The sequence below is a fragment of the Mirounga leonina genome, unplaced genomic scaffold, assembly GCF_011800145.1.
Source record: "Mirounga leonina isolate KUSES-001 unplaced genomic scaffold, KU_Mleo_1.0 Mir_174, whole genome shotgun sequence".
NCBI lineage: Eukaryota > Metazoa > Chordata > Mammalia > Carnivora > Phocidae > Mirounga > Mirounga leonina.
In genome coordinates, this window is record NW_023270451.1 from 16,667,920 (window position 1) to 16,682,891 (window position 14,972).

General features: G+C 37.3%; 1 non-coding gene across 1 annotated transcript; it reads right to left on the reverse strand.

The window, feature by feature from the left end:
- Positions 1-1,083: 1,083 nt before the first annotated feature.
- On the reverse strand, positions 1,084-1,233 carry LOC118021452. The gene has a single exon (XR_004682186.1). It is a non-coding gene; the product is annotated as a U12 minor spliceosomal RNA (small nuclear RNA).
- Between the last annotated feature and the right edge of the window lie 13,739 nt (positions 1,234-14,972).

A 14,972-nucleotide genomic window follows, 5' to 3' on the forward strand; every position in this document is an offset into this window, starting at 1 on the left:
TAACTAAATTTAATTCACACACTAAATACCTGTTGTTCAGTAAGGAGGGGCATGGTTACAAATCTTAATCCAGATTCATCCTGGATTATAGGTAAAGTAACAAAGAGTCACTTTAAAATACTCAATCTCTCCATCCAAAAATAATGAATGTTTTTATTTATTCAATTCTTCTGTTACACATCTAAATTAGTGTTTATAGTTTTCTTCTTTTTAAAAGATTTATCTATTGAACACTACATCTGAAACTAATGATGTATTATATGTTGGCTAATTGAATTTAAATAAAAAATGAAGATTTATTTATTTGAGAGAGAGAGTATGTCCATGAGTGGGGGGGGAGGGGCAGAGAGAGAGAGAGAGAGAGAGAACCCTCATGCTGACTCCCCACTGAGTGTAGCCCTACGCAGGGCTCAGTTCCAGGACCCTGAGATCATGACCTGAGCCGAAAGCAAAAGTTGGATGCTTAACTGACTGAACCACCAGGCGCCTCTATAGTTTTCTTCATGAGGATCTATATTTGTTTTTCCCTTTTAAGTGATTGATGTCTTCGGCATTGCAGTTTTCTTTGTTTTTGTATAAGGGAGACATTGAGTTTTTGCATATATGTCTGTGCCCAGTTGCTTTGTGGATATCTCCCTTGAATTCTAATTATTTTTAATATAGTCTCTTGGGATTTTATAAAAACAATGATATTATGTGCCCCAAGTAATACATTTGACTAATTTCTAATGCTAAGTAACTTTATCTTGCCCCATGGTTTTTGAGTTGTGCACACGTGAGTCAGCCATGGGTAAGTGTGTATTCTTGCCTGGGACTTTAAATCTTGTGGAAATAAAAAAAAAGGGAAAGGACAGGGAGAGAGATCATTTGCTGTGGTTGCAGAAGACTGGAGGGCCAAGTAGTGTAATGATGACTGATAACATTGAGGGTCTCCCCAACAGATCATTCCTATGAAATAATCTTGGATTTCTTCCTCCCTTCCTTCCTTGGATTAACCCTGTTTATTACTTGTAGGAAACAAGCACCTTCTCAATCTCAATTATTAATTTATTACCAGTCTACTTTTTCAGTGTTAAAGGGGGACGGGCAGATCATGACTCCCAGGCATCCTACCAAGTAGGCGGATCACCTGAGGGGCAACCTGTATCCACTCACAAATTCATCTCACATTAGCAGTGAGGACTCAGGTGTCACCCCGAATTGTTATTTTACTTACTCATAAGTTTAAGGCATAGATTTCTTCCTTTTTTAATTTCCTTCTACATAGAGTTCTCTGGCTTTCCAGTTGATTCTGTGAACACTCCACTATCCCTCCAATTAGTTCCTCTACTGTGTGAATTAATCAAATTTACAGTTTCATTGAAAATGGAGATTGGAAAAGAGTCCTGACTGGGGTGGAGAGTGGAGTAGATAGAGATGCAACAAGGCCAGAATTCAGAGAACAGTGATTAGATCTGGGGCAGCATAGGATGTCTGGATTCACTCAGTAGTAGGGAATAGATTAGAATGACCAGTCAGAGAAGATTAGAGAGGGCTTTAGGTTAAGAATCTTAGGCTAAGAAAATAGCCTATGGGCTTTATGAGCATATGAGGACTTTTCATAAAAGTGTGAGTTGAAAACATTAGTTTTAACAGACTATAAAAATGGAACTTTTCTTACCATAATTTCAGTGGAAATTGAGAATACTTTAATAGGGGTTGAATATGTACTTCGGATCCTGCAGGACTATGCAAAGCATGCTAGAATATTGGAAACCTATTGCTTTTCGTCTCGTGAATGCTCACTTCCATCTCTTAAGTGTGTGGGGGTGAACAGACCCGAGGGAGTTTCTCTGAACAGGGGTGCCTGTGGGTCTATTTATCGCCCTTACAGGGGGCGCTATGGACAGTGTCCTGATAACTGCAGTCAGCAGTCCTCAGAGAGACACTTTGGAAAACCTACAAAAGTGCTCCCCAAAAGAGGGGCGCCTGGGTGGCTCAGTCAGTTAAGTGTCAGACTCTTGATTTAGGCTCAGGTCATGATTTCAGGGTTGTGAGAGCAAGCCCTGCATCAGGCTCCATGCTGGGCGTGGAGCTTGCTTAAGATTCCTTCTCTCCCTCTGCCCCTCTCTGCTTGCATGCTCTCTCTCTTAAAAAAAAAAAAAGTGCTCCCCAAATGGGAAATGAATGGAAATAAAACAGTATTTGTGCATCCATCACATCCAGAAGGAGGAATGCCTTTTGTTAACCACCTGTCACAACTCTTTTTATCTCTCATTACATTTTTTCCGGGTCCTGGCTCTTGAGGTGTCCATTAGAACAGCCATAAGTGGAGGAGAAAGTGACAGAGAAATAGAGGAGAAGCAAAAAAGTCCCCACCCTCCATTGCAGGCTTACATCTGATAGAGACCCTATCAGGGGTGGGGAGGTGGGAGAACAGAGAGGAAGATTTTTAAATTGTTTTGGACCAGATTGAGACTGTTTGTGACCAAAGGGCCTAGAAAATTTTCTGATCTGCCTGTGACTTGTGGCAGATGCAGGGAGAGAATTAGTGCATGAGCACGTTTGAATGTAGAAGAAGGAATAATGCTGTTTTCCACTTGCACACTATTGAGTCCAGCTCCCTGAATACAGTATTTACATATTGTTGTGCAAAGGGGAAAGTTTAGTATGAGGAGACAAGGGGAATCAAATCAGATGGGATGTAATAACAGCTAGCTAGCCCTGAACTTCTAAAACCTTAAAGCTGGTGATGATGACAGAAAGAAATGGACAGATGTGAGAGAGATTTAAAGGACACATTTTTTCTTCTTCTTCTTCTTTTTTTTTTTTAGATGATGGCTAATTGAATTGAACAAGAAGATAGAAGATTAAAAGATTAGTTTGAGGTTTTAAGCCTGGAATAATGGTGGCACTATTTACAGAAACAGAGTAATCAAAAGGGTGTCCATTATTAGGAAAATAAGAAATAAAAGGGAAAAAAAAGAATGTGTTTTGGAAAGTGAAACTAAATAATGAGAAGGGAACTATTCAGAGGTCTTTGGAAATCAGAACAAAGAAGAGCAGGTAGGTCTTCATAGAAGGGAAGGAAGGGGATGATACAACTTGTATCATCTCTAACACTATCTGAGAGTGCTGAATAATGATGATAATAATACTAGTAATAAATTATATCATTGATGCTTGCAGGAATAGTAATGGACTTACTGTATGCCAGGCACTATGGAAATGCTTTAAATGCCCATATAGTAGCATTCTTAGGTTTATGGCACTATTTACTTCAAGAGAAGGAATAGGAGACTTATTGCTGAAGTCATTTATTTATTATCGGTTAGACATCCTGGTACCAATGGTATCCTAAAAGAATGATCACATATGGAAATGGCCAGTTTCCCAAAGAGATACGCAGACAAGGATATGACCGCTCACATATAAAATTTCAGTTAGACAATGCTGGCTAACATTTTCTACCCGGATGCTCTATTTGCTTTTGTCATGTGTTGTTTGAAATTTGAAAATTTCTTCTTTCATTTATTACTTTTAAAAATGCATATTGTGATTTTGGTTTCCATATTCTGATTTATTGTTTTCTCTGAAACTCATGTTCCTATTTCTTTTCTTAAAATATAAACTTTGTATTTTAGAAATGTTTTGTTTTTACAAAAAAGAAAAGTTTTTGGGTCTTCGTTCTGGTTCACAGAGATCTTAACATTTTCAAGCTAGCTATGTGTTTTGGTTTCCCTTTTAATATTTTATCAATTACTATTCTGTTTCAGGTGTATGGGCTTTAAAAGCATGAATTTATGCCTTGTTGCCTCGACTGAAAGTTTTTGTGTCGTACCCACAGTGAAGTTGTATACTAAGCAGAGTTTCAACTGTTTTTCACAAGTCAGCTATTAGTGTTTGAAAATTAATTATTGTATCATGTTGTTGTACAGTGATAATCCAGACACATTTTTTGTCTGCTAGGTTATTTCCCTCTGCACTCAATGGCCTCAGGTCAGGTTCACTAAATACTGCTTGTTTTACTTCCTTTGTAATTCTCAATTCACTGCATTACAAAAGATTCCTAATTTGTCTCCCTACTTTCAGCTCTGCCTCCAAAAATATATGTGCATGCTGTTGCAGATCTGATGATGTTATTCACCATCATCCCCAGGTGGATTTCAGGTCCTTATCCAGGCACTTGGCCTCACACGGTCGGATCTGGTCCCATCTCTAGTCTTACCCTTTGCCCTTCCAAATTATCTGTTCTCTATATGCCTCATACCCTTCCTCCTACCTGCAATTCTGGCTACCCTTTCCTTTTCCTGCCAGGGCTTTAGAATCGATCTCAGGTATTCTCATTAAACTCTAGCTTGGACGAGGAGCTCTGCTGGTCCTATGGACCATTGAGCCTTGTGAATTTTTTTTTATTAAATCATTTAGTGTTAGAATGGAGCTGGTCTCTTTACTATAATATCTTTCCAATTATGCTCTACTCCAGGATAAGAATCTTGTCTTACTCATTTTTAAATAAACTTTTTATTTTGAAATAATGTTAGATTCACAGAAAAGTTGCAGACAGAGCAGAGAATCCCTGTAAAGGTCCCACCTATTTTAGTTTCCCTAAGGGTATTATCTTCCATTACTGTGGTATATTTGGCAGATCTAAGAAATCAACATTGACACATTACTGTGAACTAAACTTCAAACTTTATTCAGATTTCACCAGTTTTTCCATGAATTTCCTTCTGTTCCGGAATCAGTCCAGGACACCACATTGCATTTAGTTCTTTGTCACCTTAGTCTCTGCTGAGCTGGGACAAGTTACTATTTTCCTTGTTTTTCTTATTCAAATTTGTAACCCAGCAGCTAAATGGACTAAACAGATATAACTTAGATAGTAGGCTGGGTTTTGATAGTTCTTCTGCTCGCTCATGTTGCTATCTTCCCGGCTTGATGTTCTAACTGTTGCTAAAACTTTGTTGCTTTGCAGTGCGCTGTTATCTGGCTGCTAGCCCCAGCTAGCTTTCACTTTGGACTTCATGCTAGCTACTTCTGGCTCATAGGCCCTTTACATTTCTCTTGGATCCATAGAAATTAACCAGATGGTTAAGATGAAAAGGTTCCAGACATATGGTTAAAGGTTACAGAACTAAGGAGCTAAAATGTTTCATATTCACTGACTGCTCAACCTAACACCATCAAGGAGTCAGGTGAGATTCCAAAATTATTTGGCCCTCTGGCATTGCAAATACAGTAGGACTTCACCTGCACGAGACCAGAGGAGGTCAGACCCTCCTTAGCATTTTGTACCATCCGCTCCTTTCAACTACAGAAGGGCAGAGCCGTGCTCAGAAGCATCCATTACATTAGACAAACCTCTCTTTGGAGTCAAGCCCAGTGTAGGGACTGCCGCCTTGGTTGGATCAAGCAGCAGTGAGAATGTGCTCCTGTGGTGGGTATATGGCACTGGGACCAGTAATTCACTCATAGATCTGAAAGAACAGTATAAAGTGGGCAAGAGGAAGAGTTCTGGAAATATCTGTATGCAGTTTTGTAGCTTTAGGCTCAGATAGTTCATTCATCTAAAGACTATCCTTGAGCTTCGTAAATGATAAACTTGTCCTAACACATGGTTTTAGACAAAGAATCTTTAGTTTGGGTGCTTAATTTTTATTCCCTTGAAGTCTTCAGTGATACATAAGCCTGCTCTAAAAGCAACGAGTGAAAAAATTACTTGGTCTAACTGGATACAGAAAGTAATTTTATAAATTTACTAACAATATCCCAATAGACTTTTCACATTATCCCCTTTATAATCCTTTGACAAAAATACAATTTAGATAAATCACAGCTCTGGAAGTACCTGCAGCTGAGAAACACAGTAACGAAGATTATAGGGTTTTTCATGAATGCCATTCCCAAAGAGTTACAGCCAAATTATTTAGAACCTATGGGGGAAATAAAAGTCAGGGCTCATTTATATGTAATTTTATTTGTACTGAGGCCAGCCTGACTATGAGAAACAAAGGTTGATGTAGGGCACAAAGCTTTAGCTCAAGACAGATGTTGGACTTTTGGACTATACCTGTCAACACAGTAATTGGTACATGCATGATACCCTAAAAATTATATGTGTAATCATATAGGACACAAATTAAAAGTCAAATCTGGACCTTAGGCATTAACACCAGGCCAGTAAGTCACTTCTGACTCTGAAAGGCAATAGTTCAATTGTTGTTCATCTTGCTAAATGTATTGGCAGTCCCTATCTGCCAGCACTTGTATGTGGAACTCCCTATATCTTGATGCCTAGTCAGGAGCCTTGCACAGAGTTAGAAGGTGATCAAAAGATACTTGTTGGTTGAATACATGATAGTCAATCTAATAAATATGATGAAATTTATGCAGTATTCCTCTGCCTTCCTGGACTCGGAGAATTATCTTAAACTTGAGACTGAACTGGAAGGAGAAAAATAGTTATGCTTCATAAAACTACAATGGACTTTTGGAGGCCAAATAGTTTTCAGGTTTTGCTTTTGGAGCAGGGGAATACTGTCATAGGTGAGCCAACAAGTATAAAATTGTCCATTCTTCTTCGTTCTCCGTTCCCACACGATTTATCCAACCCAGTCTCTTATTAACTCTTGTAGGACTATTGCAGATTACCTCCTCGTGGAAGTCCTAGCCTCAGCCTTTCTTTTATCTTAGAGAATGTTGCCTCTTGGTCACCCTTTCAAAGTGTGACTCAGATCACTTCAGAGCCACATGAGGAACATTTTTAACAGTTTTATTGATGTGTAATTGATAAACAACACACTAAACATATTTGAAGTGTGAGGTTTGATGAGTTTTGACATATGTATACATCTGCAAATTCTTCTAGAATGTGGATAATGAACATAACCACTACCTCCAATAACCCTTTGACAAAGGGTTCCCCTATGTGCCCCCTTATAATCACTTCTAGCCCTTCTCACCCCATTGCACACCAACCCCATTCCCAGGCAACCACTGCTCTGCTTCCTAGATTAGTTTGCATTTCATAGAGTTTTGTATAGATGGAATGATACAGTATATAGTCTTCTTTTTTTTCTGACTTCTTTCACTTACCATAATTTTATCAAGATTCGTCCAGGAGTCTATTCGTTTTTATTGCTGAGTCGTATTTCATTCTATGAATATGCCCAGTTCTGTTTATCCATTGACCTGTTGATGGACATTTGGGGTGTTTTGAGTTTTGATTTAATAAAGCTTCTTTGAATGAGATACAAGTCTTTATATGAACTTCTTTTCATTTCTCTTAGGTGAATACAAGGACTGGAATAGCTAGGTCATGTGGTGTGTATATATTTAACTATTTTAGAAACTACCCAACTGTTTTCAAAAGTGTTTGTGACATTTTACATCCTGACCAGCAGCATATGAGAGTTCTAGTTACTTCTCTAGTTGCTTTACAGCCTCACCATCACTTTGTAGAGTGGAAATTTTTAATTTAAGAAATTCTAGTAAGTGTATAGTGGTGTTTCATTGCCTTGGTGACTAATGCTATTGAGTATATATTTAGGAGCTTATTTTGCATGTGTGTGTGTACAGTGGATTGGTGTACTTTCCACTGTAACCTGCATATTTTGTTTGGTAGACTGTCTATTCAAACCTTTTCCCCATTTTTTTTATATTTTCAGAATTCTTTATATATTCAGAATACAAATCTTTTATTAGATTTGCAAATATTTTCTCCCAGTTGGCAGTTTGTCTATTAATCCCCTTAACAGTGTCTTTAAAAGAGTAGAAGTACATAATTTTGATGGAATTCAATGATTAATTTTTTGTTTTATGAATCATGCTTTTGGTGTTATATCTAAGAAATATTTTCTTAATTCTCGGTCACAAAGATTTTCTCTTATGTTTTCCTCTAGAAGTTTTGTAGTTTAATTTTTTTATTGTGGTAAAAAACGCATGAGATTTACCCTCTCAAATTTTTAAATGTCCAGTACAGTATTGTTAACTATGAGCACAATGAGTGCTATGAGTCTAGGAATTTTCCATCCTGTGTAACTAAAAATCGATACCTATTTAAAAACACCTTCTTTCTCCTCCCTTCAGCCTCTGACAACCATCATTCTACTCTGCTTCTGAGTTTGACTCTTACAGATAACTTGTGTAAGTGAAATCATGAGATATTTGTCCTTCTTTGACTGATTTATTTCACTTAACATAATGTCCTGAAGGTTCTTCCATGTTGAAACATATGATAGAGTTTCCTTTTTTTATGGCTTGATAATATTTCATTGTATGTATACACCACATTCTTATTATCCACTCATCCGCTGATGGATATTTAGGTCATTTACATTTTGGCTATTGTGAATAATGCCTCACTGAACATGGGAGGGCAAATATCTCTTCAAAGTCCTATTTTCAATTCTGTTAGATATCTATCCAGAAGTGGGATTGCTAGATAATGTGGTAGTTCTATTTTTAAGTGTTGGAGGAATCTCCATACTGTTTTCCAGAGTGGCTGCACCATTTCACATTCCCACCAACAGTGCATGTTTCCATTTCTCCCCATCCTTACCAACACTTGCTATTTTCTGCTTTTTGGGAGTAATGGCAGTCATAACAAGTGTGAGGTGATATTTCATTGTGATTTTGAATCGTAGTTCCCTAGGGATGTTTTCTTAATTTTTTCCAGATTATTTATTTTTTATTTTTTAATTTTATTTTATTATGTTATGTTAGTCACCATATATTACATCATTAGTTTTTGATGTAGTGTTCCATGATTCGTTGTTTGTGTATAACACCCAGTGCTCCATGCAGAACGTGCCCTCCTTAATACCCATCACTGGGCTAACCCATCCCCCCACCCCCTCCCCTCTAAAACCCTCAGTTTGTTTCTCAGAGTCCATAGTCTCTCATGGTTCTTCTTCCCCTCTGATTCCCCCCCTTCATTTTTCCCTTCCTACTATCTTCTTTTTTCTTTTTTTCTTTTTTAACATAAAATGTATTATTTGTTTCAGAGGTACAGGTTTGTGATTCAACAGTCTTACACAACTCACAGCGCTCACCATAGCACATACCCTCCCCAGTGTCTATCACCCAGCCCCCCATCCCTCCCACCCCCCACCACTCCAGCAACCCTCAGTTTGTTTCCTGAGATTAAGAGTGTCTTATGGTTTGTCTCCCTCTCTGGTTTCATCTTGTTTCATCTTGTTTTTTCCTCCCTTCCCCTATGATCCTCTGTCTTGTTTCTCAAATTCCTCATTTCCAGATTATTTATTGTTAACATAGAGAAATACAACTAATTTTTGTATATTGATTTTGTATACTGTGACTTAGTGCTGAATTTATTAGTTTAAAACTCTTTTTAAATTATAAGAGAGCAAATAGAATCAAGAGGAAACATTTTTTCCTTGCTTGGAACCTTGAGAAAAACATAAAATGTGAGCATTCATGCTGGGATATTGAATAATATAATGGACAGTGTCTTTAGTAGCAGTTTTATCAAAACCACAGAGAATTTCCTCATAGAGTCCTTTATTATATCAGCCCTCAATAAAAGCTGAGGACATAATGCTAAATCATAGTGCTGTGAAGACATTTCTACAATTGATTGATTTCTAATTATGGCATGAATCTGAGGAAAACAGGATAGTGCGACTTCCATGTGTCAAGACTGATAAGCTTATTTCAGAAGTGCATACCGCAGGGAAAGAAAAACCAGAAAAAATGGCTTTAAATATATTAAGTTGTAAGATTATAGTCATAGATTAAAAATAAGTGCCTTTCTCATTTTCTATCACATAAGACTAAATATAATTGCTTTATTAACCTGTAAGAAGAAACTATAGTAACCTATAATAAGAAACCTATAATAAGAAATATAGTAACCTAGAGTAAGTTGATTGACTTAACATGGATTTATGAGGAACTTTATGTGGAAGTTCATCTCAGTTAAAGGAGAAACTCCTAATATTAAAAATTTTAATTATAACCACAAGGAAGCAAAAATCTTTAAACTACTTTCCATTTTATAAACTCTGGTAACTTAAGATGTAAAACTCGTTTCTACTTTATGTAGTTTTAAAAGGAGATCTGATTACTAATCTTTATATAGAGCACTTTAGACAAAACTTCTTAAAGGAGGCATAAACAGAAAAGTAAACAGGAAGGTAAACTGTCACTGCAATAAGAAAACAAAATGTGTGTAAACGTGTTAATAAGAATAAAACAGGCTTCTACAACTCCCAGGAGAGACATGGGACTTATAGATAGTCTTTCTTTTTTAAATAAATGAAGAGGAGAATGGAATGTAGGATAATCAAGATGGCTGGAGCACAGCTCTTTAAAAATAGGTTTTCAATTTGCACGACCGAAGGAATAACATTATTTTCCCTAAAGGCTCATGAGGAAACACAAGTAATGAAGCAGCAGGCAAAACAAAAGAGAAAATGTGAATGAAACAGAATGGCTTGTGTTTGGGGTCCTAAAATCAACCAGCTTGATTTAATGAATTATTTTTGGGAAAATAGAACTTGAAAGCAACAGTATTATTTGAAAAAATGGTCCATTTTCAAACTAAAAACCCAAATATTTAGGTAGTAGACTTTCCCTAACTCTGTATTACTGACCCAATCTGAATGAATAATAAACTAAAATGAAAGAGGGAAGGAATGCTAGTGCTTTTAAGGGAAAAATTTTAAATGATAATGATTAGCGATCATTATTTGTCCCAGTTGTAAGCATGACTCATAATCATGATCATATGTGATTGCATGCTCATATGTGGCCTGCAGTGTATAATATTTACTACCTGGCCCTTATCGAAAAGGTTTTCTCCTCTTAGACTGACAGATAGCATTTGAATTATCTTCCCATTAGTTGTTCCATCTGCAAGAGCAATGAAGAAAAACCATTAGAAGGAATGATTGTAAAGCACTTGACAATATTGGAGTCCAATATACATTTGTCATGACAGAGAGCAGCTTAGTTGTAGGAAAATTCCTTCTCAACTGGTTGGTTGCTGCAGGATTGTAGATTCTTCTTGTTTTATAGTTTGAGTTCCAAAGTTCAATGTAGAGTAATAGTATTTTATTCTCTTCTTTTCCAGTGATCTCAAAAGCATTTTCAAGCATTAACTAAACCTCATGGCAAATATTATCTCCATTTTATAAATGCAAAAATTAAAGCAGTGAGAACTTAAATGACTTCTTTAGGGTCATGTGGTAAAATGATTGGAGGAATGGGGAATAGAACTATTCTCATGAGTTAGTACATTATCCCTTTGATTATTCTCCAGCTCCAGCATACAGTTAAAAGGCGTTTTAGAATTGTTTCCATTTATTCTTTTGCCTTTTGGGATAAGAATAGGAAGGATACTTACTCAGGAAGTTGTGACTTATTTCAGCCATTACAATCAATCAAACAAATCTACAAAAGAAAACTTGACCAACATCTCATTCACATTCTTGATCATCACTAAAATGTGAAAGTCAGGTTAGGAGAAGATTTCAGAGGAAATTGAAATCATTTGAAATGGAACAAAGAAGGAATTTAATAGGGCTTAAAATGTGTTAAAACTCTTCTTTCATTCCTTTCTGAAATGTCAGGACCCCAGTTGAAGCCAAGAAAATATCAATGTATATTGGGCTGTTGGGCAAAGAGAGATGGATTCATAATTTTCATTCCATTCTGCAAGAGTAGAGTGAGACCACCAAATCACTAAGATGAGAGAAGGATGAGTCTGAAGAATTATGTCTCCTTTTGAGACAGAAGTACATTATCCCTTGATATCTGAAATTCTCCTCCTTTGTCAAAGCACAGTTCAAAGGCTAAGCTCTTTGGATGCCTGGGTGGCTCAGTCAGTTAAGAGCCTGACTCTTGATTTGGGCTCAGGTTGTGATCTCAGGGTCATGATCCCAAGGTCGTGAAATCGAGCCCCATGTCGGACTCTGCACTCAGCACAGAGTTTGCTTGAGATTCTCTCCCCTTCTCCTTTGGCCCCTCTCTCCAAGGAGTGTGTGTGTGCACGCACACGTTCTCTCTCTCTCTCAAATAAATAAATAAACCTTAAAAGAAAAAAAAAAAGGCTAAGCTTTGCATGAATTTTTTTTTTTTCTGCTTTGGAAGGCTTATTACATCTTCCTCTATGCTCTCTTAGAATTCTGTTGAACCTAAATCACAGTAGTTCTCAGAGTGTGGTCCCTAGACCAGCAACATCAGCATCACCTGGAAGTTTGTTAGAAATGCAAATACTCACACCCTCCCCAGATCTTCTGAATCAGAAACTCAGGGGTTGGGGTCCAAGAATCTACTTGTTAACAAGTTCTCCAGGTGATTCCAGTGCCCACTAAAGTTTGAGAACCATGGATCTCACTACTTGTATTTTATTTGCAGTTTGTTGTAAGTTGCAATGATTCCACAGAGGGATTTCCAAGACTGCAGGTATGTCTATTCTTCTCTTTTTTTAAATCCTGAATTCCTTGTACTGCTGAGACCACAGAATTCACAGTGTTTGGCAGTCAATACTAACTCATTGAATATTTGCTGTTAAATGGGTATCATGCTTGAATTTGTTCTGTGGGTTAGCATATCACAGTAATTGTGTTTGTAAAATATATACCCTTTGATAATTTTCCTGGGACAATAGTATAGTACTTGAGAAAACAGTATTGTGTATTTTTTCTAGATCAAGTGAACCCTAAAAAAGTCATGCAGGTTTTCAATGTCTGCTTTGCCTTGTACTTTCCTCAGAGAAAGTTCCTTAATGATTCTGCTGTGTGCTTATCCTCTTGGCAAAAGTGTAATGATTTAGTGCAAGCTTCGAAGCCAGATTGATAGGAATTGTATCCCAGCGGTTCCACTCTTTCTCTGGGTTTGTTCCTGTTTCTTAACCTTTTTATACCTGAGTTTCTATCTGAAAAATAGGGGATAATGCTCATTTTGTTAAGTTGGTATGAGGTTTAAGAAGAAAGGTTGTTGGGGCGCCTGGGTGGCTCAGTCATTAAGGATCTGCCTTTGGCTCAGGTCATGATCCCAGGGTCCTTCGATTGAGCCCTGCATTGGGCTCCCTGCTCAGCCGGGAGTCTGCTTCTCCCTCTCCCATTCCCTCTGTTTGTGTTCCCTCTCTCGCCTGTCACTCTCTCTGTCAAATAAATAAATAAAATCTTAAAAAAAGAAGAAAGATTGTCACATGTCAGGCAATCAATAAATGTTGGCTGCTATTAAATTATTAGCTTTATTATAAACTTGAAGAAAGAACAAATAGTCTTCCACTGTGAATAATCTTACCATGGGCAACTGATTATTCTAAAAGTACCACATAATTGCTCTACTATAAAATAATATATTTCTACACTCAGACAAAACATCTGGACAACCATTTATTCTTTAAATCGTTCACTGATGAAATTACTTTGTTCTAAAGAATTTAGTATTATAGAGACTCTTACAAAGAGACCACATGCTGTCCAAGAGATGATGGTAGACTTGAAATCCAAAAGCCCAGTTTAGAGTCCTTATTCACTTCTATTGATGGTTAGGATTTGAGTTCCAGTGATAAATCAAGGTGCAAGTTACTTAGCAAATCAGAAGTTCAATTTTCCACCTCGGTAAAACAAAAGTGGTGATACCTTGTAAATTAGTTAATTTCATAAGGTTGTTAAAAGAGATGAATGGTAAACATCAAAGTGCTTTGTGAAATGTAAAGTGCTACCTAAATACCAGGTGTTTCAGTTGCTGTTGCTGTGATAATTATTATAAAATTGAACTGCTCTGATACCTGAACTGCTCTGATACCCGTTATTTGCTCCTGTGTTCTCTTGTGTGGCATGGGCATGGTTTATCGTTGGAGATACGAAGTGGGAGCAAATGGAGTAGTCCACTTGATAATGTAGTCACATCCCCTAAGAACGAGGTTCAGAACTTTGAAACATTTCACGTGGAATAATAAAATGCTATTAGGCACAAATGACTTTTGCTCTGACAAATGTCCCTGCTTGGATTTAAATTGGTGTCCCTGAAGTATGTGGCATTGTACTGTATCTTGCAGGACCATCAGGTGCTCTGCATTTGAAGAGAAACGTATTTTCTAGCTCACTGTCACCATGGTCCTAGTTAATCAGCTCCCTGGTGCTTCTCTTTATGATTCCAGGCTGTGCAATAGTTCTGTGGTAAAATAACATGCTCGTAGGGCTTTTGATTTTATTTGAAGCTTTCATGCTTTTGCTTGATTTTTCTATTTCTTCTTATTTATGAATGGCACCACAAACTTGCTGACTATTAGAATCAGCCAAAAAATTCCCCAGGATCTCTGATTAGGCTGTTCCACGCCCCCCCCCCCCAAAAGAAACGACCACTACCAAGTCCTTCCTTTTGCTTACTCTGGAGGTTACATGCATAGAACTATAAGATACAGTCATGAAGTTTGGAGATGCTCTTGCTTTTATGATGGAGAGGTAGAGATATATCCAGTGTGGCCACTGGATGCTTGATGTGATACATACCTCAAGGGCAGTTTCTCTAGAAAGATGGGCAGAAACACGTGCTTGGTCTTCAGAGTAGGAGACCTTGATGAGGAAAGAATGATCTAGACATTTAGAAGCCAGCTCAGGGGTGAAGTAACTTCTAAAACCCAAAAGGGATGAAGTGTCCTGACCTGGATACTAAAGAATAAAGAGAACATAGGCTATGTCCACAGGGATAATATAGTAAGTGAAATACAGAAAAGCATGAGAGGAAAATGAACATAATATTAATAGAAGTCTGTAGTATAGTGCATTTCTTCCACTTGTTTTTCTGTATTTTTCAAATTTTATATGGTGAACATGCACTATTTTTGTCAACAGGAAAAGTAAATGTTTATGTGCTATGGGACATCCAAGGAAATAGGGTAACTTCTTATAGGATTCTTTTTTCTCCATCCCTGTATTTCCAGAGGCTGGAATAGTACCTGGAACATTGTAGACATTCAACAAATATTTGCTAAATGGATGACTTAATTAATC